This window comes from Aulostomus chinensis, chromosome 4 (genome assembly GCF_037954235.1).
Source record: "Aulostomus chinensis isolate RoL2024-O1b breed Wild chromosome 4, RoL_Achi_v1.0, whole genome shotgun sequence".
Lineage (NCBI taxonomy): Eukaryota > Metazoa > Chordata > Actinopteri > Syngnathiformes > Aulostomidae > Aulostomus > Aulostomus chinensis.
Genome location: NC_141323.1, coordinates 26747925 through 26773288, shown reverse-complemented (window position 1 = coordinate 26773288; position 25364 = coordinate 26747925). Strand labels below are relative to the sequence as shown.

The 25364-nt window shown below is 43.4% G+C and overlaps 3 non-coding genes across 3 annotated transcripts; all 3 read right to left on the bottom strand.

Moving 5' to 3' along the window:
* Positions 1 to 7193: 7193 nt before the first annotated feature.
* Positions 7194 to 7275, bottom strand: trnas-gcu (transfer RNA serine (anticodon GCU)). The gene has a single exon. It is a non-coding gene; the product is annotated as a tRNA-Ser (tRNA).
* Positions 7276 to 15888: 8613 nt separating this feature from the next.
* trnal-aag (transfer RNA leucine (anticodon AAG)) lies at positions 15889 to 15970 on the bottom strand. Its single transcript has one exon. It is a non-coding gene; the product is annotated as a tRNA-Leu (tRNA).
* Positions 15971 to 21374: 5404 nt separating this feature from the next.
* trnas-aga (transfer RNA serine (anticodon AGA)) lies at positions 21375 to 21456 on the bottom strand. The gene has a single exon. It is a non-coding gene; the product is annotated as a tRNA-Ser (tRNA).
* Positions 21457 to 25364: the final 3908 nt, after the last annotated feature.

Sequence of the window (25364 nt, the reverse complement as noted above, 5' to 3'; positions counted from 1 at the left end):
CGGGGTCATGTCTCATGGTCTCTCTTATTTTGATATCTCATTTGTGTCCTGTTCTTCCTGTTTTAGTTTGATGTCGAACCTCCCCTCTCATTTTCAGGTTACTTCACTTGCCCTTGTCTTCTGTTTGCCTGAGTCTCTCGATGCATCTGAATAGACGTCAGGACTCTGACAGGGAACGACCTCAGCAGAGACTCCTCTATTTAGAGGAAAGGAGAGCTGAGAGAACCCTTTTTTGACATCATTCAACATCCTCAGGGACGATCGTTTACAAAGTTCTATTCAATATAGGACACATAAAATCACACCACATGAAGCAGGCTAATGAATAATAAATCAAATATAAAAATGCTTTATCTTAAGATATAAAATATCTTGTGAATATCTGGAGCTTAATTCCAGCAGCAGACCTCCTCAGGTGATGGAATTTATATTTGACATGTTTACCATTAAATGAGACACATTTGCAGTCCATTGAAATCTACTTGTGTTCATGGTGAGTTGATTTCAAAACATGAGCTGACAGAATCTACGTTTAGGGAGGAACCACCATATCCAGGGGTCTGGACCTTTTTGTAGTCAGAGCCATCAAAGTAGCAGACTAAGCTAGCAGACATTAGCATTGAGAAGAAACTGATACCTGGAGCCTACTTTTGGGTCTGGTCAAGTGATAACAAAACAATATCACATCATTGTCAGACTGACGCCTGCTCAACAATGACCAAACACCGCCCTGTTGCATTGTGGGAAATTTCAGCTTGGTTTGTGTCCATCAGTACACACAAGAAATTTGTCTCATGCTGCCGTGACCCGGATTCGAACCGGGGTTGCTGCGGCCACAACACAGAGTATTAACCACTATACGATCAGGGCCTCCTCAACAGCAGATCGAGCTTCCATTTCTTTGTCTCAGGTGAGATCAAAGAAAGAATTCTAAGATCAAACACAAAACTCTGAGATCAAAGGTTGAAGTTCCTCAGGGTTCAATTTTAGCTCAGACCCTCTTCAAGGTGGAACCAGCAGAGGAGCTCAGTAGAGACAACTGGACAGCAGCAGGACAGAACAAAGGCTCTCCACAATGGCAGGAGACAGGAAACAGGTTTGGACCATCTGGGCTTCTGTCCACTTTGATGGTTTTTAAAACATTGAAGGAATTTGTAAAAAATCAACATTGTGTTTAAATCATGATTTCTAGTTGAGTGTGTTTGCTCATCTGTTACAAAAGCTTCCTCTAGAGTTGACCCTGGATGAGTGGAGGGACCTTTTTGATCATCAGGACTGGTATTTGATGCCCTGATGGTGCATCGGGGTCATCATGGTCCTCCACCATCTGCAGGGGTTCCAGGACTGTTGTGGTGTTTGTGGGAACTGCAGGGAGAAGCTGAGACCTGGAGAGGAAGTCCTGGACACCAGCAGACCTCTCAACACCTGCAGCATTTTTTAAGCTCCACCAAACCCAACATTCACTGCCTCCTCATCATCTGGGCATCAAAAGCAGCTCAGACCTGCTGCAGCTCAGCAGACCTCAGCCATTTTTAGGATGTCTCCATGATTCTCCTTCACATGATTTTCATTCAGAAACAATAGAATTGTCAAATACCACAACAGTTTTCAGCTTGCTGGTAAACAGTATTTCAACTTCCATTCCACTGTGTAATGGCAGTGACTGATGTGTACTATATGCAGTACTAATCAAGTACAGCCCTGACTGATACTTTATCTCCAGTGCTAGGAAGGATAAGAATGTTGAAATGGACCAAGCAGGAATAGAATCTCAAGTCATGTCAACTTTACTGAGCAGCACTCAGTTAATTTCAGGAAACACAAGACATTTTGACCACATGTCAATGAAGTAGTCAGCAAAATAAATATGACACTAAACAGTAGTTGAGGGAGAGCAGAGCTGGAAATAAGACTTTACTGGGAGGGCAATAAATCTAAAACACGCAGAACCAGAACACAGCCACAGCTTTCTGTCATTTTCTGTCTCAAATACTTGACAAGTTTCAACTTGGTCCAAAACCTGCTCACCTCTCTGGGTGTCAAGTGTGTCTGCACTGTCTGACCAAACTTCATCAAATGTGTGAGTCTTATTTCCTCAAATCAACTCTGGGCAGTGTTGATTGCAAGAACTAAAAAAAGTGGAAAAAATAATGGAGTCTTTGCCAGAAGTTCCTTCTGGCTCAGGCCCTAAAAAGAGGCTGTCAAGTAACGTTAGAACCAAGCTCTGGACCAAAGTCTGGTGCTTTTTCAATTTTCAGTCAGTGAGTAATGTTCTATTCATTTATGTAACTCTATCTTACATTGATACAGAGAGTTGTTTTTAATCTTTTAAATCATGTGACCATCATTATAACAGCTGTTGACCTTGTTTGAACTATTTGATGGTGCTAAATATTGCCAGCTTGCTAACATTAACTAGCTAACGTTAGCTAGCTAGCTAATATTATTTTCTAACTTCAGGCCTAAATTTGGGATTGATTGTGGAAATTGTTCACTTCATCTTTGTGAACACAAGGTTTTGTATTGATGATGTCATTGTAACTGTCTTTCTGATTCTTTGCATACATGAAATTCAAATACAAATGTTAGCCTGCTCTTGTTTGTTCCCTCAGCTGCAGGTTTGACCACTGGTAGCTCAGCTAACTGTTAACCAATTAATGTTTAATTGTGTGAGTTTTTCCTTTTAGTTTTCCATGATGGAAGACAACTCAACACAGGTGGTTTCATCACTTTCAGTTGTCTGAAGATTGGAGCACCATGAACCCAGAGGCTGATTCCTGAAACCATCAATAAAACTCTGCATTCACTTCTTCTTCATGTTAATTGATGATGTTTTGATTTATTCTTCTAGAATCATCTGAACAAACCCTCCCTCAACACAGTGAAGCAAAACTATTTGGCCTTCATCTGACAGGATGAGTTTCTTTTCCCAGTGATTCCATTGATAAAGTGAAAGCTTTGCAGCTCTCACTGGAAAGTCCTGAGGCTCGTCCCATTCTGAAGCAGGCAGTTGCTCCCAGCCAGCCGACACTTTCACTCTCTTGTGTAGGAGTGAAGAACAAAATCAAAATAAAGAATCATCACTCTTTCATTGGGGCTCCTTTCTCCCTGTTCTGATACAGAAATTCAACAGCTTCTATCATTTAGTTTCCAGGAAATGTTGATGACACACTGGGATTTTTTGTTCTCCTGCTGTCACTGTCAAGTGCCAGCTTAACATGTGAGAGGTAGCAGGATCCATGCATGTGTTCATGTTCACAGCAGACAAGGAGGAAACCTTGGAGGATTTCAGTGACTTTTAGCAGTGGTTCACACTTCAGGTGTGAAAGCTTCTCAGTATAAAATTTTAAGTGAGCGAGCTAGGAGTTGAACCTAGAATCTTCTGACAGTATTCAGTCATGCTATCCATTGCACCACCAGCCCTGTGAAAACCTCTTAATGTTCATGTGTACTTGATTTTATAGACAATCCAAACGATCTGGTGGCATTTTCAGGGGACACAATGGTGCAGTGGTCAGCACTGTGGCCTCACAGCAAGAAGGTTCCAGATTCGAGCCCCAGCTGTGTGGAGTCTGCATGTTCTCCCTGTGTCTGTGTGGGTTCTCTCTGGTACTCCAGCTTCCTCCCACAGTCCAAAGACATCAAGAGGGGACGAGGCTGATTGATACTCTAAATTGACCGTAGGTGTGGCTGTGAGTGTGAATGGTTGTCTGCCTGTATGTGTTGGCCCTGTGATGGACTGGTGACATGTCCAGGATGAACCGCGCCTCTTGTCCGAAGGCTGCTGGGATAGGCTCCACCCCCACACACAAACCTTGACATATAATCAGTGGAGAAAAGGAAATTTATCTACACTCATGACTTCATCTGTTTTGAGAACTGAACTGGATATAAACTCTGAGAATTCAGAGTAAGGACCAGGAGGGTGGGACACAATAATAGATAGGAGTAAATGTGGAGTCTGGGTTCTTTTCTAGAATGTGATGGCAATGACAATCCTGCCAAGTGACATTACTGACATAAATGGATGACTTCAGTCACATGACTGGATGACTTCAGTCACATGACTGGATGACTTCAGTCACATGACTGGATGACTTCAGTCACCTGACTGGATGACAGTGTAGATGCCAATGTAGAGGTTGGGGAAATAGTCTCTGAGAATCCAGCTTGAACCAAAGCCCTCCTTGTTTTTCAAAAACCCAAACAGCGACCATCAGTCTCCCTTTAACCCTGCACTTGGGTTCAATGTTGCTGTTCCATTTTGCAGCAGTAGGTGTCGCTGTGATACCAGGTTCAGTTCAAGATTCCCAACTCCAGCTCATGTTAGTGTCCTCAGTGGCAGGGTAAAATGGTGCTTCAGTGGATCAACTCATGTCTGTCCTCACTGCTCCACAGGTCTGTCAAATGTTCTGTAAAATAGTTTGACCACAGCAGAGATGCTAGATTAGGAGTTGATGGGAGTTGTTGCAGATACCAGTGTCCAAAGTCCAGCTTGAACCCAGTTTGTGCACTTATTTGTCAAGCTAGCAGAGATTCTTTTCACTGCCAAGCTAAAGTGACTTCTGTCAACAAAGGTAAACACACAAAAGGATATTTCTACTGTCAGTTCAAGATTTTTATCAAACTCCTTTTTCATAGCTTCAACCTTCCTCTTGTGTTAGCTTTCTGTTCCCATCTCTGATGTTAACAGGTCAGTTTTGACCCACGTCTTCAATCAGCTGTCAAATAAACTAAAAACAATTTTCTATCATCCATGTTGTTTCCCATCTCTTGGTTACCTTGTTAGGCTTCCTTATCCATGGAAATATTGATTTGAATATTTTGTTGTGGGCCCCTGGACCTTTTTTTAGTCAGTAAACCCTCAATTTCAATTAAAAAAATGATAAAATGAACCTCAAGAAAATCATAGAAATAAACAAAATGTTGTTGTGTTTCCTGACCATTACTGAGGGGTGTTAGAACACATCTCTGACATGGATTGGTTTTATTTATTATTCATTTCAATATTATTAACTATTGTATCATCCATGGTGTTATGGGTCAGTTTCGACCCTCATATATTTACTTCAAGAAAAAGGCAAAAAAGTCTCTTTTTTTCAGCAATAGAACTTTAATACAAACACAAAATGAAAAGCAGAAATGGAGTAACTGCAGGAACAGGAGCTCCATGGAGCTCAAAGGAGTGATCACTCTCAACTTTGAGCAGTCCTGTTCAGAGTTTTCCAACAGGGCTTTGAGAGACCAAGAGTTCCCCAGAGCTGCAAGGAGGAACAAGAAGGAGACTTGGAAAAAGAAGGGAGGGAAACCTGCTGATGTGTTATGAACTTAAGTCACATAAAGTTCTCCATTTATTGAGTTTGTATTTTAAAAGTTAATTGTGCAGTTCAGTGTTGAACAATAAAGAATGTGTTTATTGGTGATAAAGCATTTCAAGCTTTAAGTAGGAGGAATTGCTTTCTTGATCACCCCTTGACTAAAAACACCTACAAAATAAAACACACCACTGCTGTGGGCACCCACCTCATGGGAGTCAGGCCCCTGGTGGTCATGGCCCCCAGGAGCCGTGGTGGGCGTCCCTGATTTTCATTTCTGAAAGGTGGCAACCTGACAGCAAACAAACCCATCCTCTGAACCAGGAGTCTCAGTTGAGGCTGCATCTGAAACCAAAGACTTTGTATGAATAACTGTCAACCCACATTCTTTGTCTGGACTAAAAGTTAATTAGTTAACAGTTAGCTAAGCTACCTGTGGTCAACTACTGATTTAAAAAAGGTCCAGAGGCCCACAACAAAATATTCAAGTCATCCAGTCATGTGACTGAAGTCATCCATTCATGTCAGTGATGTCACTTGGCAGGACTGTCATTGCTGTCACATTCTAGAAAAGAATCCAGACTCCACATGTGGCTCCCATGATAACTGATGGACCTCTGGTTGGAGGCTGGACGATGATGTTTGGACTTGAAGGAAAACCCCTTGTCCAAATTCCATTGTGTTCAAATTTGAAGTCCCACAATAAGAAGTAGCTGAATCTGACAGGTGAAGGTTTGGAACTACAAGATGGTTGATGTTTTCTTGACTTGATGCTCTGACTGTCAGGGTAGATGACAGCTTCTTTCTGCTGCTGCATCTGAGTGGCTATGATTGGAGGTTTTACCTCCCAAGGTTGTCTGGTTCCAGGGGAAATTTTAAAATTCCAGTCCCAACCTTGGCTGTTCTGAAACTCTTCTCCTGAATCACTCCTGAGCCGCAGAAAGAAAAAATACCAGTGCCCAACCAGATCAACTTAATGGCTGCTGACAGCCTCAGACGCTTGATTTCCATCAATCTGGAGCCAAGAAGGCCCTCACCTGTGGTTCTCCTCCAGGAGGGTCCAGGTTCTGCCATTGTGGCTCCTTGTGCCACTGCCAGAGAGTCTCAGCTGCACACTGCAACATTTCAACAGGAGATTTACATTCCTTCAAATGTTCTGACATCTTATTCCAATGGTTCTGTTCCATATTTATATTTTAAAATCAATCACACAATGAAAGCTGCCACAGCTGGTTTAAGAGAGAGAACACACTAAGAGATTTGAAACCAGTAAAATATGCTTTTCTGTGTGCAAACTAGTGAGGGGCATGGAAGGATATTTTACCACCAATACAGAACCCAAACTTTAGTCATGTGATGAGATGGCGACTGTGAAGAGTGATTATGAAGTTAATGGACAAAATGTGAATTGAAAGAAAATACATTAAAAAAATACTAAATAAACAAATAAATAAAAGAAGGAGCACAAATGACATTTTTTTCTGCACAAATTTACTGGTATTTGACTGCATTTTTGGTTCATGAGTAGATGAAAGAGTATCACATATATATTATATACATGTGACACATGCACGTGGCTTTGGACGAAAGCTCAATGAAATTGTAGAATTATTTAAACGTACCAAGTGGACTGTTTCAGGTTTCTTGAAGATGCTTCAGCTCACATCCAAGAGGTGTCTTCAGTTTTCTTCACTGATGGGAGGATTTATGGCTCTGTGGGGGCAGGACCTTCTACAGAGGTGATTGACATTTGTGAGCTCTGGGTGTAAGAGTTGTTTTGGTCAGGTTGTGAAAGGGAAGTTGACTCAACTGGTATCTGTGTCAGTTGAAAGCCTCACAGTAATTCCATAATCTAGGAGTAGAAACCAGAGTCACTTGCGACGAGGATGGGATTCGAACCCATGCGTGCAGAGCACAATGGATTAGCAGTCCATCGCCTTAACCACTCGGCCACCTCGTCTCCTGAGTGTGACCCTGACTTTTTAAACAGCTGAACTCTTTGGAGCCTATTTGTCAGAAATGGACCCAGCAGGAGCCACTGAACACAACTCTGACATAATCAGGCTTCTTCCCAGCAGCGTCGTGCTACAGAAGGCAGAATACAGACCATCGACACATCATCAGAGTGAACACCAGCTGATGTTTACAAGTTTAATTCACCTTTTACTACAAAATGACATCCAAGCTCAGATTCTCTTGTCCTGATTGAACAAGTAAATGTTTAAGAAGATGAGAGTACCAGACTTTTTCATCCAAGGAAACAAGCATCCTATCACTGTCCTATGCAGAGTTTCTTTTAAAAAAAAAAGTGAGACAACCTCAAGATTTTCTGTTTCCTCTTGTTGGATTTTGCCACAGAGAATCAGAGCCAATCAAAAGCTTGTTGGACTTTAATGTTGGAGGACAGAACAAGTCATGACATCATCAGTTTTACCTTCACAGGTGCTTCATTTACTTTACTTTCAATTTTACAGAGGTAGAACCTGAAATCTGAAGGCAGAGGAGAAGTCCACGAAGAGAAGGTGGACATAGGAGTTCCTGCTCTCCAGATGGATGAGGGCTGCGTGGACCACTGATGAAATGACGTCATCAGTGGAGCAGTTTTGCCTGTAGGCGTACTGGTGGGGGGTCCACAGAGATGTCGATGGAGGCGTCTATGTGGGCCTTGACCAGCCTCTCAAATACTTCATGACTACTGGGGTGAGTGCAATGGGTCAGTAGTCATTTGGGCCTGTCACTGTGGAGCACTTGGGGACAGGGACAATAGTGGCAGTCTTTAGGCAGGTGGGGACAGGTGACAGCGCCAGTGAGGTGTTGAAGATGTCTGCCAGCACCTCAGACAGCTGTTGTGCACAGTCCTTCAGTACTCACCCTGGGATGTTGTCTGGGCGTGCAGCTTTGCGAGGGTTGATTCCCTGAAAGGTCTTCCTCACGTCTGCTGCGGTCACACTGAGGGGCGTGTCGTCAGGTGGTAGTGTGACTCTGGTGCTGGGGGGGGGGGGGGGGGAGGTCAGGGTCCTCGAAGTGGAGAAGAATCTGATTGAAGGAGTGAGGCGCTGGACCTGCTCTACTTGTGAAGTGTCATGAGATTTTAAAACTAAACTTTAAAAACTAGACTTTAAAAATAAAACTTACAACTTAAATGGAAACTGTCTGGGGGGGGGGGGGTGTAGCCTCCATCAGGTATGTGTTTGATGTCTGAATTCTGTCTTTGATCTCTGGGTTCTGAGCATTGATCTCCTGCTTCAGTCTTTGATCTTTGACTGATCCTAAACTAATCAAAGGATCACATCAGCATATTGGTCCAGTCTACAGATGGTGATTTTACCTATTTGAAGCCTTATTTTGTGTTTGATGGACATTTTTAAAATCACTAATGATTTTTTGACTGAACATCCTGGACACTGTGGTGCCTGGTGAGGAGACAACTTGGGTACAAAGTAGAAGAGGAGGGTTTTTGGAGAAGGGATATTTTTGCAGTGTTCCAAGTCAATAATAACTGTGGCAAAATGTCATCATTTTTCAAAATGTCCTCAGGAAGATGGTTTGTAATTCTGTCTCTCCCTCATCCTCAGCTGCTGCAGCACTTTAAAGAAAACCTTTGACTCGTGGATCTAACAAAGATCAGATGTTGTCTCCTCCAGAACATCAACACTTTAACGTTGTTGGCAGGACTCCAACCTGAGTAGGGAGACCCCAATGGATTTCTAGTCCATCGCCTTCACCACTCGGCCACAACAACCACATTCACACACACATTTGTAAAAGATTCACATTGACACAATTCTTTAAAATTGTGTCACAAGCCCATTTGTGTGAGGTCCTATTTTCTCTTTTTCAGCATTCCTTTGTTTCCAGGTCTCTAATAAGTGCAGAATTACAAAGACAAGCAAGCTTGATCCATCCTGGGCAGGTGATATGAGCCCATTGACCACTGGCCAGAGACCCTGGCACAGACGTTGGGGATGGATAGAGAGCATTTCTACAATTATATTCTACATTTATAGAATTCTACAATCCTACAATTTCATTGAGCAGACGCTTTTGTCCAAAGCCACTTGCATATGTTTTTGGTGAGTTTGGACAAAAGCGCGCAACGCCCCCTCAAACAGATGTCCTGCCCCCTCAAATCAAACTTTTAGAAGTGAAAAATCCGCTGATAGAAACACACGTCAATCAGCCCCCTCTCTTCTCTCATGTCGGTGCAGTGTGTGTCCTCACACAGCCTGCTGTCAGGACTCCCCTCTGTAAACATCCAATCACTGTGAGTATGCAAATGAGGCAAGACGCAGCCAGAGCGTGTCAAGTCAGCGGGGTAGGAGTTGGAAGAAGCAGTAAAAACTCCACCAAACTCGTCGTAGCGACCCGTGATATAACTAATCATTAACAACAACTCAAATAATAGTTAATATAACATTCATATATACATTTGTGCAGTCAAATGGGGAATAGTCTGCTGTTTTTTTACCCACTGGGAGCGTTTCTCAAGTCACAAGCACATCTGTACACTGCATCTAACAGACTGAGGACAAATGAGCGGTGTCTGCCGGACCCCTACGTGAAGCCCCGCCCCTCTGCACAGTTTTGTTTCAAACTGCTCAGGGAATTAATTAAAAAAAAAGAATTCAATAAATAAATAAAGAAGATGTTTTTCTCAAAACTTCACTTTGCACTCCACCTTTCAGCTGCTCACAAAGAGAGTTAATGCTGCGAGATGCATCCTTTTTTCAGAGCATTTAAAACAAGTGTTGCTCCTCTTGCATGTACTAAAAGCAGTAGCAGTGATGCTGCTGCTAGTACTAGTGCATCAGAGGCAGTAGCTAGCATAAATACACCTGTACCATCAGCAAGCACTGCTTCTCCTGTTCCTCCTCCCTCAACATGTGCTGCCTTAAAGCCCCTTGCTCAGCTACCTAGTGACTTAAATGTCAATGCACCATCCCAGCCAATACTGGGTAGCTACCCAAAGCGTGCATTTGGTGCGACATTCAGGTCATTCAATCCTGCCTGGTACCGCTCACAACCATGGCTGGAGTACTCTGTTGTGCGGGACGCATGCTTCTGTTTCCCCTGTCGGAAATATGGTAGCTCTGCTAATGAGAGGGATGTTGTTTTTACCCTTACTGGTTTTAACAATTGGAAAGCAGCACTCGAACGAGACATGGGGCTACAGAGGCATGTGTCCAGCCACAACCATGTGCACTCTTCCACCACCTGGACTCAGCACAAAAGCAGAGAGGCTACAGGGGGTACTGTTGACTCTCTGTTGGTTGGTAAAACCCAACTTGAAACAAATCATTATTATGTCAAGAGTGTGGGCAGTGCTATTAAGTTTCTCTGTGTGAATGAGTTGGGGCTCCGTGGGACTGCAGAAACTTTGAGACATGATGCAGGTGGTGATGATGTTGCTTCAGGGCTTTTTCTGAAACTCATGGGGTATACATGAGAGAAGGATGAGAAGCTAGCAAGCATTGCAAAGGGTATCCCAAAGAATGCAAAATACACATCTAAGGATATCCAAAATGAAATGATCCAAACACTGGCAGACATGGTGCTTGCAGAGGTCAGGAAAAAATATGAAAATGCTGATTCTGCAGGGTTTTGCCTCAAATTTTTGCAATTGCATGCAGTTGCACATTGAAACTTTGCAATGTGGAAAATTTGTCTGTGATGATTAGATTTGTCAGCAATTCCATGCCAGAGGAGCATCTTATTGGGTTGCTTGACTTGCATCAACTTGATGCAGAGTACATCACGTCTGAAATACTGACACACCTTTCTGATGCTGGCTACAGTGCTGACAACACACTTAGCCAGTGTTATGATGGAGCTTCTGTGATGAGTGGGATAAGAGGTGGTGTACAAGCTCTGCTGCAAAACAAGCTTGCTAGGTATATCCCAGACATCCACTGCTACAACCATCAACTGCACTTAGTGGTTGTGCATGCCATCCAGAGTGAACCATGTGCAAAGAGATTTTTTGACCTCTCTAGTTCATTGTACAAGTTTTTTCAGCACCACTATGTGTCTGAGAAATATAATGCACCTAACCTTAAAAGGCTGCTTGAAATCCGATGGACAAGCCACTATGAGGTGACAAGGTGCATTGTTGACAATCAAGACCATATTGTCAGTATCCTATCTGAGTTGACAGAGGATGATAGTGCTGCTGTTGACCTGTGGACCGAGGCATCGGGCCTGCTGTGTCAAATTAAGAGGCATCACTTCTTTGAGACTGGAAAGTTTCTAGTGCGGGTGCTTGGTGTCTTGAAACGAGCAAATGCAATTCTACAGTCTCAGTCTGTGGATATGTGCAGTGCTTCTGAGGTTGTTGGTGCAGCACTGGAGTCCTTAAAAAGCCTCCGTGAAGATGAGGATTGGGGAGAGTCATCTCAGTCAGCTGCTGGGGATGATGCACCGCCTCCAAAGAGAAGGAGGACAATGAGCAAATGTCTTGGTCAAAGTGTTGTGCTCTCAACTGTGGGCCATACAGACTCGGACGATCCAACCATTTCCCTCTCTCAGTCTCTGAAAAGATCTCTGCTCAACATCCTTGACAGGGCCATTTCAGAAATGGAGAATAGATTTTCTCAGAAGAACGTTGAGCTGATGAGAGCCATATCTAGTCTTGCACCCAAATCCAGCACATTTCTAGATTCAACCGTGTTGCATCCTCTGTCTGCGCTGGCTGGCACTGTGGCAGATGATCTAAAAAATGAAATTCTTGTGGCAAAACAGATGTTGCTCAAGAAATGTCCAAATGAAACAGACCTATCCACTGTCTGTAAACACCTACAGGAGTACAAGGAAGCTTTTCCTGAGTTGCATAAATTGTATGTAACAGCCCTGGTAATTGGTGTGTCTTCAGCATCGTGTGAGCATTCCTTCTCCACATTGTCACGGGTCCTAACCCCTTATCGTCGCACCATGTTACACAAGCGAAAGATAAATTTGGTCATCTCAGCCCATGAGAAGTCCATAACCAGTAACTTGGATATGGATGAATTTGTGAGAGTTTTTGCACAAGGAAACAGGAGACTGGTGTTGTAGAGTGGAGTGGGGAGAAAAAATAGTGAGAAAGGAGGAGATTTTAGTTATTAAGTTGCTAATAAAAAAAATACATAAAAAAAGAAGAAAAAGTTATGTTATATGTTCTGCTCTGTAACTGTTATGTTGTACAAATTAGTTCCCTAACTATTTTTTTGTAGAGTGGAGTGGGGGGAAAAAATAGTGAGAAAGGAGGAGATTTTAGTTATTAAGTTGCTAATAAAAAAAAAATTAGTTTGAGAACTTGATGTTTGGTGATTTTTTTTTCATAAGACTTCCTTTCAGTTTTGTAAATATTGATGATAGTGACAAGTCTTTCCTTTAGCTTGAAATGTATTTGAGAATTAGGCCATCCAGTTAAGATTAATGTTATGTTGTTGCTTGGTTGTTAAAATCTGGATGAAGGATATTTTATTTTACTTTTCATTTATTTATTTCATTTATTTTTCAGTTCCCCCCCTGAGGGATTGCCACCTTATTGTGGTCAGGGGGTTTGCGTGCCTCAGTGACCCTAAGAGCTATACCAGCAGAAGCTTTAGTCTTCAGGTGGGACACCCAAGCTGGACAGGTCTTAGTGTAGAGGCCTGACAGAGTGCAATCCACTTCTCCAGGTTGAGATCTGGACACACAGCTAACAACTGCCGTGAAGAAAACACTAACAGTGTTAAAAATGTGTAAAAAAAAAAAGAAAGAAAAAAAAAAGAACATGCCCCCTTCACATTTCTGACTGCCCCCTCTTATGTGCATTCCTAGAACCGGCCCTGCTGTCGCTGCAGGTCAAATGTGAAGAACCAGCATCTCCCATTTTGCAAAAAGTTAAATTTTTCTAACTGTTCAATTGGAAAGTATTGTAGCGTCCGTCAGGGCGTGTCGAAATGATGAAGGAGGCTTTCACCAGTTGACCATTTATTTTTGGTAACAGTAATGGTTACTGTCGGCCGCAACCACGCCAAAAAGAACAAAAACAATGTCAATTCACGATCTTTCAGCAAGCGCTCTCTCCTCTCTCTCTCTGCTCTCCCACCCAAGCGCACACGCAGCACACACGCACTCGTCTCTCTCACACGCTTACGCCCCCCGCCCCTTACCAACTCAATTGATTAACACAGAATATAGAACATTACAACAGTTACAACATGAACACTAACGCAGGGTCGTTACAGTATTTTCAGATTGAAGAAGTGCTCAAGAGAAACAGGAAAATCCCTCTCAGCACAGCAAACTCCAAACATCAATCCATTTTCTACATTTTTCGACACTTCTTCTGCCACTAGATGGCAGTACCTGTGACCAAATCACAACTGAAGCACTTTTGCGCTTCCTATGGACTTTTCCTTAATTAAGTCTAAATTCTTGCTTGTGTTGTATGTCGCTTTGGACAAAAGCGTCTGCTAAATGAAATTGTAGAATTGTAGAATTGTAGAAGTGTTCTTGTCTTGCCACTGTGAGACTGTCACTAGAAAACTGACCAATAATAATTTCATGTGGCATGCAATTAACAAAAGACCACAAATAACACTGGTCAAGTTAATTTTATTTATTTTGCGCCAAATCACAACAAAAGTTATCTCATGACTCTTTACAGGTAGAGCAGGTCCTGTACCAAACTCCTTCAATGAATCTACACCCAACAATTCTCCATCAGCAAGCACATCCTGCAACAGTGGTGACAAAACCTTTAAACAGGCAGGAACATCAAGCATCAAGGTGATACCTTCCAGGGGACCGATCTCATGAGATAAACTTGCAAAGTGTCATGAGATAACTTCTGTTGTGATTTGGCATTTATAAATAAAATTGACTTGACTTGACTTGGAAGTTAGAATTAAATTTAAAGTAGAAAAATCTTCCCTCTTCAATCCTGTCACTAAGTGTTGTAAACTGTTTCAAACAAATTCTACTGTTAAACAGTTCAAGTGTTTCCAATGAAGCTGAATGTGCTCTCTTCTACTTTCCTCAATTGTGTTTCTTTCATGTCCTCCTGAGATCAAAGACAGAATTATAGGTACTGTCAAAGCCCTGATGACATCATCAGGATTTCTGACTTTGATCTGGAGACTCTTGCTTTAACCTGAATTTGATCTGACTGAAGTTTTAGTTTAGGTTGCATGATCCACATTCTAATTGTTCCTTTCCCTCTTTAGGAGTCAATGAGAATAGAAGTGTATATAATAATGTATATACAACCTTGGAGTATCTTTCCAAAGCTTTTAGTATTTCATCTTGTTTCTACTTGTAGTTTTAGTGTCTGGATCTTTTCTTTTTATATCCTGCTGTCTGCTCTTTGCTTTTGGAGCTTCCTTCAACAACTACCAAGCCTCCTGGGTACTGTAGGAAACATGGTCAAGTTCTTCTTACTTTTGCAGTCACGTCCTGCTCACATTGGTCTGTCTTCATTTGACTCCTCCCACTGCCACAATGACCAGCCTTTATACACTTGGTGACTGGGGCCCTGGTTGCTGCAGGCCTCAACACCAGCCTGTGGTTGTGAGCAGGGAAGAACAGAACTGACAGTATCTCACATGCAGGACCTGGGTCAGATCCTGGTGCCAGCTGGGGCACCGCTTTAACCTGGACGCCCTGGAAGATCTTCTCCAGGAACTCGCCTTTTTGGTTCCATCAAGGCCTGTGAGGATGGTGAAGAGTGATCCACCACCAGGCACCACAGTCAGCAGCAGCCATTTTGTTCCACTAGACTCAAGTATGATAGTGAAAGACTGGTGAGTACTTGCTAACTAACACTTCCTGTTTTTGTTGCTATTCTTCCATGAATGTGCTCATGTTGGCTTGTCCCCAACCACAGTTTCAAAGCCATGATGACATCTTTCATTAACAATCAGACTTATTTTTTCTCTATTTGGACAAATAAGGTTTCAACTGACACGGCTGGCCAACGTCCTGGAGTTAATTCAGCCTGTAGAACCAGGTGCTGGTTCCTTCTATTACCAGGCAGGAACGGGCAGCAGATCCAAGATCAGTAGGTGAAGATGTCTGCTTTGACTGGTAGGAGGAAAGAGAGCAGGAGAGCTGGTCAGAGACAAAGACAGATAATGAAGAAGGAGTGCTGTATTCTGCTAGCACATGCTAGTCACAGTCAGAGATAATGAGTCTCAGCAGGGAAAGATTCATCACTGATTTCAGAAGATAATTGGACGTTCACTGGAAGACTATGAATGTTTGTAGGTCAGAGGTGAAAAGAGTACAAGTGCACCTGTTGTGTGTGATGGGGCACCAACATGCAAGAAGTTGTCAAACATTTTGAGCGAAACAGCATGAAACTTCAAGTAAAGAATTAAAATTATTTAATCAACAATGGAGCCTCTGTAATAAAACACAAGGAACAACTGACTACCTCACCATTGACTTCACACTGATAACCAGGAGGTAACGTGGTAGTCAGAGGAGCAATGGTCAGGTCTGTGGACTCAGAAGACAATTCTTCTTCTGGTCCAGGGTTTGAAGACATCGGTGGAAGACAGAGGAGAGGCCATGTGAGACCTGCCACACCTCTTCAGTGACCCTATGATGGCAGTGGTGGGATTTGAACCCACGCCTTCTCAGAGACTGGAGCCTTAATCCAGCGCCTTAGACCACTCGGCCACACTACCTTTTTCCTTTTAATTTTCCATGATGGAAGACAACTCAACACAGGTGGTTTCATCACTTTCAGTTGTCTGAAGATTGGAGCACCATGAACTCAGAGGCTGATTCCTGAAACCATCAATAAAACTCTGCATTCACTTCTTCTTCATGTTAATTGATGATGTTTTGATTTATTCTTCTAGAATCATTTGAACAAACCCTCCCTCAACACAGTGAAGCAAAACTATTTGGCCTTCATCTGACAGGATGAGTTTCTTTTCCCAGTGATTCCATTGATAAAGTGAAAGCTTTGCAGCTCTCACTGGAAAGTCCTGAGGCTCGTCCCATTCTGAAGCAGGCAGTTGCTCCCAGCCAGCCGACACTTTCACTCTCTTTTGTAGGAGTGAGGAACAAAATCAAAATAAAGAATCATCACTCTTTCATTGGGGCTCCTTTCTCCTTGTTCTGATACAGAAATTCAACAGCTTCTATCGTTTAGTTTCCAGGAAATGTTGATGACACACTGGGATTTTTTGTTCTCCTGCTGTCACTGTCAAGTGCCAGCTTAACATGTGAGAGGTAGCAGGATCCATGCATGTGTTCATGTTTACAGCAGACAAGGAGGAAACCTTGGAGGATTTCAGTTACTTTTATCAAAGTTGCTCACTTCAACTTCTCAATATAAAGGAGGGTGGTACACAATAATAGATAGGAGTAAATGTGGAGTCTGGATTCTTTTCTAGAATGTGAAGGCAATGACAGTCCTGCCAAGTGACATCACTGACATGAATGGATGACTTCAGTCACATGACTGGATGACTTCAGTCACATGACTGGATGACAGTGTAGATGCCAATGTAGAGGTTGGGGAAACAGTCTCTGAGAATCCAGCTTGAACCAACGCCCTCCTTGTTTTTCAAAAACCCAAACAGCGACCATCAGTCTCCCTCTAATCCTGTACTTGGGTTCAATGTTGCTGTTCCATTTTGCAGCAGTAGGTGTCGCTGTGATACCAGGTTCAGTTCAAGATTCCCAACTCCAGCTCATGTTGGTGACCTCAGTGGCAGGGTAAAATGGCGCTTCAGTGGATCATGTGGATCAACTCATGTCTGTCCTCACTGCTCCACAGGTCTGTCAAATGTTCTGTAAAATAGTTTGAGCACAGCAGAGATGCTAGATTAGGAGTTGATGGGAGTTGTTGCAGATACCAGTGTCCAAAGTCCAGCTTGAACCCAGTTTGTTCACTTATTTGTCAAGCTAGCAGAGATTCTTTTCACTGCCAAACTAAAGTGACTTCTGTCTACAAAGGTAAACATACAAAAGGATATTTCTACTGTCAGTTCAAGATTTTGATCAAACTCCTTTTTCATAGCTTCAACCTTCCTCTTGTGTTAGATTTCTGTTCCCATCTCTGATGTTCACAGGTCAGTTTTGACCCACGTCTTCAATCAGCTGTAAAATAAACTAAAAATTATTTTCTATCATCCAAGTTGTTTCCCATCTCTTGGTTACCTTGTTAGGCTTCCTTATCCATGGAAATATTGATTGGAATATTTTGATGTGGGCCCCTGGACCTTTTTTTAGTCAGTAAACCCTCGATTTCAGTTCAAAAATGATCAAATGAACCTCAAGAAAATCATAGAAATAAACAAAAGGTTGTTGTGTTTCCTGACCATTACTGAGGGGTGTTAGAACACATCTCTGACATGGATTGGTTTTATTTATTGTTTCATTTCAATATTATTAACTATTGTAACATCCATGGTGTTATGGGTCAATTTAGACCCTCATATATTTACTTCAACAAAAAGGAAAAAAAGTCTCTTTTTCAGCAACAGAACTTTAATACAAACACAAAATGAAAAGCAGAACAAGCCAGAACCCAAAATATGGATTTGCAAGTTCAAACAAACAACAACCAGTCAAGCAAATCAAACCAACAGAAACCAACTACTGGTTCTAAAACCAGTAAAAAACAAAAACAGAGGAAAAGTCTCTGTGTGTAAGAACATGCATGTGTATGTGTGTGTGTTTAGATGCGTGTGTGTCAAAAACTGACACACTTTTTTTTGGACAACATGAGCCAACAGTGGTGGTGTCTGTCAAAGAGGTGGAGCTCTGTCCTTCACCTGCAAGATTTCAGCTGGCAGCTCAGGTCTAGTTTTCTTCACTGTGCCACCATGAAAAGTTTCCTCCTGAGAAGTCGTTGTCCAAGGTCATGGCTGGTAAAAGAATTTTCACCAGTGACATTGGGACCCTGCAGGGGGGGGGGGGGGGGGGGGGGGGGGCTGGGCTCTGATGCCGAGGATTCGCGCTGGTCCCCCGGTGGGGTTCTGCGGTGGGGGCTGGGAGACGATGGGAGGAGGGTCACACCCACATTTGGGAGGGGTTTGCTAACCTCGGCCCATTCTCGTGGGGGCTGGGCCCTGGCGCGGTGTCCTGGACTGCCGCCACTCCGGACAAAGGGAGGATGCTGGGGGACGTCTGAGGGATGGGGGCTGACCTCCTTGATGCTGATCGAACTGGGGGCCCTGACCAAGGGCTGCTGGCTGGGGGTTCTGCTGTGCACTGGGGGCCTGGGCCCTCCCTGCCCTCGCACTGCACCGTGGTGGGCCTTCTGCCCGGATCTCCGGACAGTGCCCCTTGGTGCTCCAATCTGACCCTTGAACCAGGGAGGCTAGACTCCCTGTCGGCTGGTTGCAGGGGTGACGGGGTGGTCAGCGAGGCCAGTCTGGAATTTGGCCCCCTGCAGGTCTGGCCCATTCCTCAGCTCCTCTCATTGCCTCTCTGTTCCATCACATCACATCTTATGTATCACTAGGCCTTGAGGGGCTGGACCCCCCAATTTTAATCACATCGTAGACATTTAGGGCTTGGGGGAGTGCATGAGGATGTACTGGGAAACTCTGCCGTCTGCAACCGGCGGGGCTCCCATGCCCTGGGTGCCTCCGCCAATTTTAACTACATTCTAGTCATCCACATCATCACATCTACATTCCCATGCACAACACGCACCCTGCACCATGTTGGGATGGGGGGGCAGCTGGGGCAGGGAGTGGGTCCAGTGCTGCCTCCTTTGCTAACTGCACCATTGCAGGCCTGGGGGCCTGGCCGGGGCTCTTTGGGGGGGGGGGGGTGGTCCTCTTCCCGGCATGATGGTTGGGCTGGGGTTGGTCACAGGCCCTGCTGTTGTGCGGTGGATCGCTCGCTGGCGGTTTCACTAAGTTTGAGGTGCCCTGGACTGTATCAGCATCTATGGAGTACTCAGCCCCTGTATGGAAGAAGATGAGAGTATGATTGTTTTGTCTGGGGGTGGCGGTCCTGGGCGTGCGTGCCTTCGACTCACCCTGGCGGGTGGGCTGGGCCTCTCCAGGGAGTGGGGGGTCCCGGCTGGCTGGCTGGTGGTGCCCTATAGCCTGAAGCCCTCCTGCTCTGGGGGGAGGGGGAGAACAGGGGATGAGTAGAGGGGATGGGGATCGAGGGTTGGGGGGGGATAGCTCTGTTCGGGGGCGGTGGGCCTGGTCGTTGTGGTGGGCTGTAGCTGCCCCGCCTGGGTGTGGGGTGTGGGTGGGTGTCGGCCTCGCCACTGGCGGACCCCATGGGTTGGGCCTGTGGCTGTTTCCTGGGGGGGGGGGGGGCTGGGGCTCCCCGTGTCCTGGGAGTTTCGGGGTGCTCTGGTGACCTGGTCCTGACCCACCTGCCATCCTTGACTGGGGGTGCGATGTCCTGGCCCCCCACATCAGCTACAGCCAGCTACGCACAGCATCCAAGAAAAACCGTAGCACACACACATACACGTACACACGCGTATACACACATACACGCATGGAGCGCACAACTTACCCATAATCACACACTCAGACATTTATCTTAAAATTATATTAAACCAGATGGTAAGCTTGCACCGGAAATTCTGCAACCATTGTTTTTTTTCTTTCTTTTTCTTTTGTTGTTGTTACTTTTTCTTTGTTTGTTTATTTGGTTTTTGTGTGTTTTTTTGTGTTTTTGTTGTTGTTGTTGTTTTCTGCTATTGCTGTTGTTGTTTTTGTCTCCCCCCTCCCCCTTGTCTTCGCTGTCCTGTCCCTGTTCTCTCTTCCTGTCCACTCGTGAGCATCAGTCCGGTAGCTTCATCAATGAACCAACACCATTCCTAATAAAATTAAACATAAATGGCAATAGGAGCAATTTATCAGATTCCTCCTATGCAGAGTAAAACTGCTTCAGTACAACAAGGCACCAGGAACACTGATGCTGCTTGCCTCAGCTACTGAACAGGACAGGTAAAAAAAAAAAAGAGACAAAAAAAAAAGAAATAAGGCATTACAGCTTTGAAGGAACTTGTCCAGCACTGGTTTGTGAGTGGGTGTTGTCCTGTATTGGCAGGAAAAACTCCTTGAAATGTCATGCAAGTTTTTTCTTAAAAAGAAATGTGTAAAACATTCAGTAACATCCAGGACCAAAGACAAGAGAAGGCAACGCTCCAGGAGTCTTTGATCTCTGAATTCTGTGCATTGATCTCCTGCTTCAGTCTTTGATCTCTGACTGATCCTAAACTAATCAAAGGATCACATCAGCATATTGGTCCAGTCTACAGATGGTGATTTTACCAAGTGGACTGCAGCAGTCCTTGTTGCTGTCTGCTGTTGTGTCACAGCAAAGTAAGGAAACAGCCTGACGGTCCTCAGGAGGAAATTCAACAACCTCCAAAGATGGAGGTGAATCTAGACCTGCTCATGTTTACTGTCCTTGATGAATTTGGGCGGTACTCTGGTGCGGTGAGGTCATTGAGATGATCTGGGAGCAGTCCTGATGTCAAATGGACAAAATGTTTTTTAAATCTCTAATGACTTGTTTTAACTGAACCTACTGGATCCTGTGGTGCCTGATGAGGAGACAACTTGGGTACAAAGTTGAAGAGGAGGGTTTTTGGAGGGGAGATGATTTTTTTCCAGTGTTGTAAATCAAAATAACTCCAACTACATGATAGAATTTCTTAAAATGTCCTTACTAAGATGGATTCCAAACCAAATCAGCTGTCACAAGGGAAAGTCTGCATGTAAACACACACACACACACACACACACACACACACACACACACACACACACACACACACACACACACACACACCAACTGACATTCCCAGGGACTAAACCAAACCAATTCCTACTTAACCCTAAGCTCCACCTCAGTTCCAGATGAAACTGGTTGAACATGGAACCGTCCCACTTGGAACATTTCCATCACCTTCACCACCACTGGAGTATCGACAAAGATTTTGGTCAACACCAGAATGGTTGAGACAAGACAACATGCTACCAATCCTCTCTCTCTCCCTCATCATCAGCTGCTACAGCCCTTGAAAGAAAACCTTTGACACATGGACCTACAGTAGGAGCAGATGTTTTCTCCTCTGGAACAGCAGTTTAACGTTGTTGGCAGGACTCGAACCTGCGCAGGGAGACCCCAATGGATTTCTAGTCCATCGTCTTAACCACTCGGCCACAACAACGACACTCCCATGCACATTTGTAGAGGATTGATATTCAACAATTAATCTTCATTGAAGCACAGTCGATTTTTTTTATCTTCTCATAAACACAAACTATTTTGTGTGTGTGTGTGTGTGTGTGTGTGTGTGTGTGTCCGTGGTTTTGACTGAGTAATGAAGAGGAGGATTTCTCCATTTTTGTCGTCACTCTGCAACCAATTTTCAGTTTATCATAAGAATGAACAATCTTTGACATGTTTCTTTCTTTTGTGTGTCAACAACTTTGGTCTTGAAAGCTCCTGACAAACACACCACATGTCACACACTCTATAGTTTTAATCTGTTGAGAACATGAAACGTGCGGCCCCAGTGACCCTGCATGACATTTTTGTCCAATTTAAATTTTGATTCATGACCCAGAACCACTCAAAACCCCAGAAAAATAAAGGTTTTGGTGCCTTAAAGTCATAAATAGTAATGTTTCAAGGGGGCTGCATGCACAGCAAATTTCTGAGTGAAAAAATCTGGAGTTTGACACAAAGCAGTGAAGGAGTAAAAATTTTGGAGTTTATTCCCACATTGAGACTCCAGCTCGTGTTAACTGATACTCTTAAGCAGTGTGGGAAAAGTCGTACATTCACTGGGTGTTCAGGGCAGTGAATCACCTCCACCCCAGAGTTCATTCAACGTTTCTCTCGCTCCTACTTATACAGAGACAGCTACGTGAGCAGTTGTACCTCTTAAACCGTTCTTAATGTTGATATGTTTCGATTTATGTACTATCAAACTGAATACTGGCCAGGACTAAGTGACTTGTAAGGAAGAACTTCAATTTTCCAACTCTTGCAGAACGTCATCAGTGAGGCAACTGGGTAAGCGAGCTTCTTCCAGTCGTGCTCATATTTCATGTATTAAATGAACACTGGCTCTTGTCATTACGTCTGGTGTCGTTAAAAAGTAGTTTTGCTCGCTTCACGTTCGGTTGTTTATTTTTTATTTCCTGCGCGTGTCGTTTTTAGACGAACTTCTGTCACAACATCGGACTGGACACGCCGCGGCTCGAAGGCTGCGTGACAGGACACCGGGGCCTTCACGAGAGGAACCTGACAGGTAACATTAACGCTTCACATTTACCACGAAAAGCTTTGACAAGCAACGCGACCGTGACGTACTGTAATTGTGAATCAAATGGTGAAAACACGGTCGGCTAGTCGTGCTAAATAATGTGATTAAATGCAGACTAAGCTAATGGAGAACACCAGTGATAAGAGTTCATGGTTTAGAGTGCTGTTGTGTGCAGACATTGGATTACTAGCTCTGGAAATTGGCTATGCTGAGCAAAAGCAGATTTTTTACACAAAATGTTGCTGTTCTTCAGTCTGCCAGTATCTTTTTTTCTACTGGCAAATGTTTTTAAATGGCAAATGATTAAAATAATGCATTATATACCGTAACAGCCCCAACACAGACAGACTGTTACAGTTACAATCCTTTCTTTGCTATTAATGTCTATATTAAAACTCCTTTTTCCCTTAAGTGCTCAAGATGTTGATAAAGGTGAAATACAAAGGGACAAGGAAATGTGTTAAACTGATGAAAGTTTGGGTAAGTTAGGTTCATTTTGAATTGAGTAATTCATGGGGCTTTAATGACAATGTGTTAATGGAGTGTTGCTTGTCATGCTTCAGTTCATCAGAAATTTCTCATACCAGAAGAGACAATGCTGAAAACCACAGATGACCAGGGAATAGAGGTGGATGAGGACGTCTCTCGGGAGCTTGCGACTGTTAAAGATGTCTGCTTCGTCATCTGCACTGATGATGGTAAAGTGGTGTCAGTTTCTGTTTTATCATTATGAAGTGATGATATTCTTGAGAAAAATGTTCCCTTTGAAAGAAATGTGTCAGTGTTTAATTTTTTTAATCAAAATAATTGGATATTTAAAAAAAGCACAACCAAATGTCTGCTTTTCAGACCTCCAACCACCAGACCTTTTCAAGGACAACACTGACAGTGCAGACCTGGCCGAGTATATAACACTCAAACCATGTGGTAGGGAATGTTATCACGTACAGAATGAAATACTAAGTAACTATTCTCTGTTGATAGCAAGTAGTAATGTTGATTTTTGTGATCAGGTTTATGCCTTATACACTGATGGGTTTTTATCCTCAGATTTGGCACTTCTGCAGCCAGGTGAAGGATCCTCCTCCTCCAGTCTAACAGATACACTGTCCATCACAAGCTTAAGCAGCCCAAGAAGCGACACAAGTGATGCTGGATATCAAATTGCTCACCCTGATATGGACAGCACCCGTGCAAGAAGTGTAAGTGTAGTGATTTACATACTTGACAGTTTGCTAGTTGGTTAGCGTAACTTAGGATGCAGATTAAACTCAGGGGCTACAGATCTTGAAAGCCTCATCCTAAATGATATTTTTTTGTGACAGATTGATGTTTCCTGAAGAAATGATCAGTACTTTTGGTCGCTAATTCTTATGATCTTTTTAAAAATCTATTCCAATTAGGTGGTGGAGCAGATTCCGAGCTCAAAGCCAGCAGGGATGACCGTGATTAAGGAGTATGAAGACACGGGGAGTTTGAAAGATTCAACTCGCCCATTAATTGTGAACATCATTGTGGCTCACATGCGTGAAAAGGAAGGGTAAGAAGCTTGATGCTGGTACCTAAATGTTCTTTTTTTCAGTGAAGGAAAGAATCTTTTCACAAACAATATTTATGTATTTTAGGAGAGCAGTAGCCAAAACAACCAAGGAGTTTCATGCTCTTGGAATTGTGTCACTCTTCCCATCTTTGAAGGATCCATACTCAAAAAAGGGATATGTGAGTTTGCATTGTAAATACAGTGTGAAATCCTGATCTTTTTCAGAATTTTACCATTTGCTTTCCTTTGAAACTTTAAAATGTCAGAACTCTAACCACAGATATTATTATTTCCAGGAACATTTCTATGACATCCAGAGCAACACAGGTTTTCTTGAGTGGAGGGTGAAGACAGTTCAACGTCAGTCGAAAACTGCATCAACTTCCCACAACAAAGTGATGCGTAAAGGAGGTCCCACATCGTCAAGGACAGTTGGTCCCATTGATGACCAGCAATCAGGAGATGGCTGCACGGAAGCAATGTCTCATCTTCACCACACAACTGACTGTGACTTAGTCTTCCAGAAGATGAGAGAAACATTCCTCTATCGCCAACAGATGATCCATGATCCACAGCAGTCAGCAGACATTCTCCAAATGTTCCCTCGTTTCTTGGACACTAAAGGACTGGTAGGAAACAAATACGATTTGAATAATATTTCTTAAAATAAATTTTATTCAATTGATATGATTGTAATGGTAGTTCCCTCCGCTTTACATTAGATTTTGCAGGATTTCTTGCTGATGTTTGGATGAGAGATTTCATCCAGGTTCCTGGAAAAGTGGACCACCTGCTTTAAAGACAAGATCATCCGAGAGGCCAGGAGCCTGAGACAGACACCTCTTCTGAAAAAACACCTCAACTCTGCCCTAAATGAAGAGTCTGACACTGCTGATGATGAGCCAGGTCGTATGTTGTTAAGGGTTTGTTTGCGATATCATAAGTTAGCATACATTTTTAAGCAAATGGGAGTATATCTGATTATTACTGCCGCCTGTTTTTCTTTTAAAATGTAGAGAAAGATATTCTTAGGTAAAATATATGTTGATTTTTGTCTGCAGAGTGGGACAGTGACATGGCCTCCCTTCTTGTCTTGCTGCATCTGCTTACACCTCAACCAGCTGGACGTAAGCGGCCAAAAAAGATCAGTGTTGCAGAGGCTGCAGATCATTTAGTTCTATTTCAGAAGGTTTGTAAAAGCCACGTGATCTTTTCCAGTATTTTGTAACATTTTTTTCTAGTTAACTGCTTATGTGACAGTGCT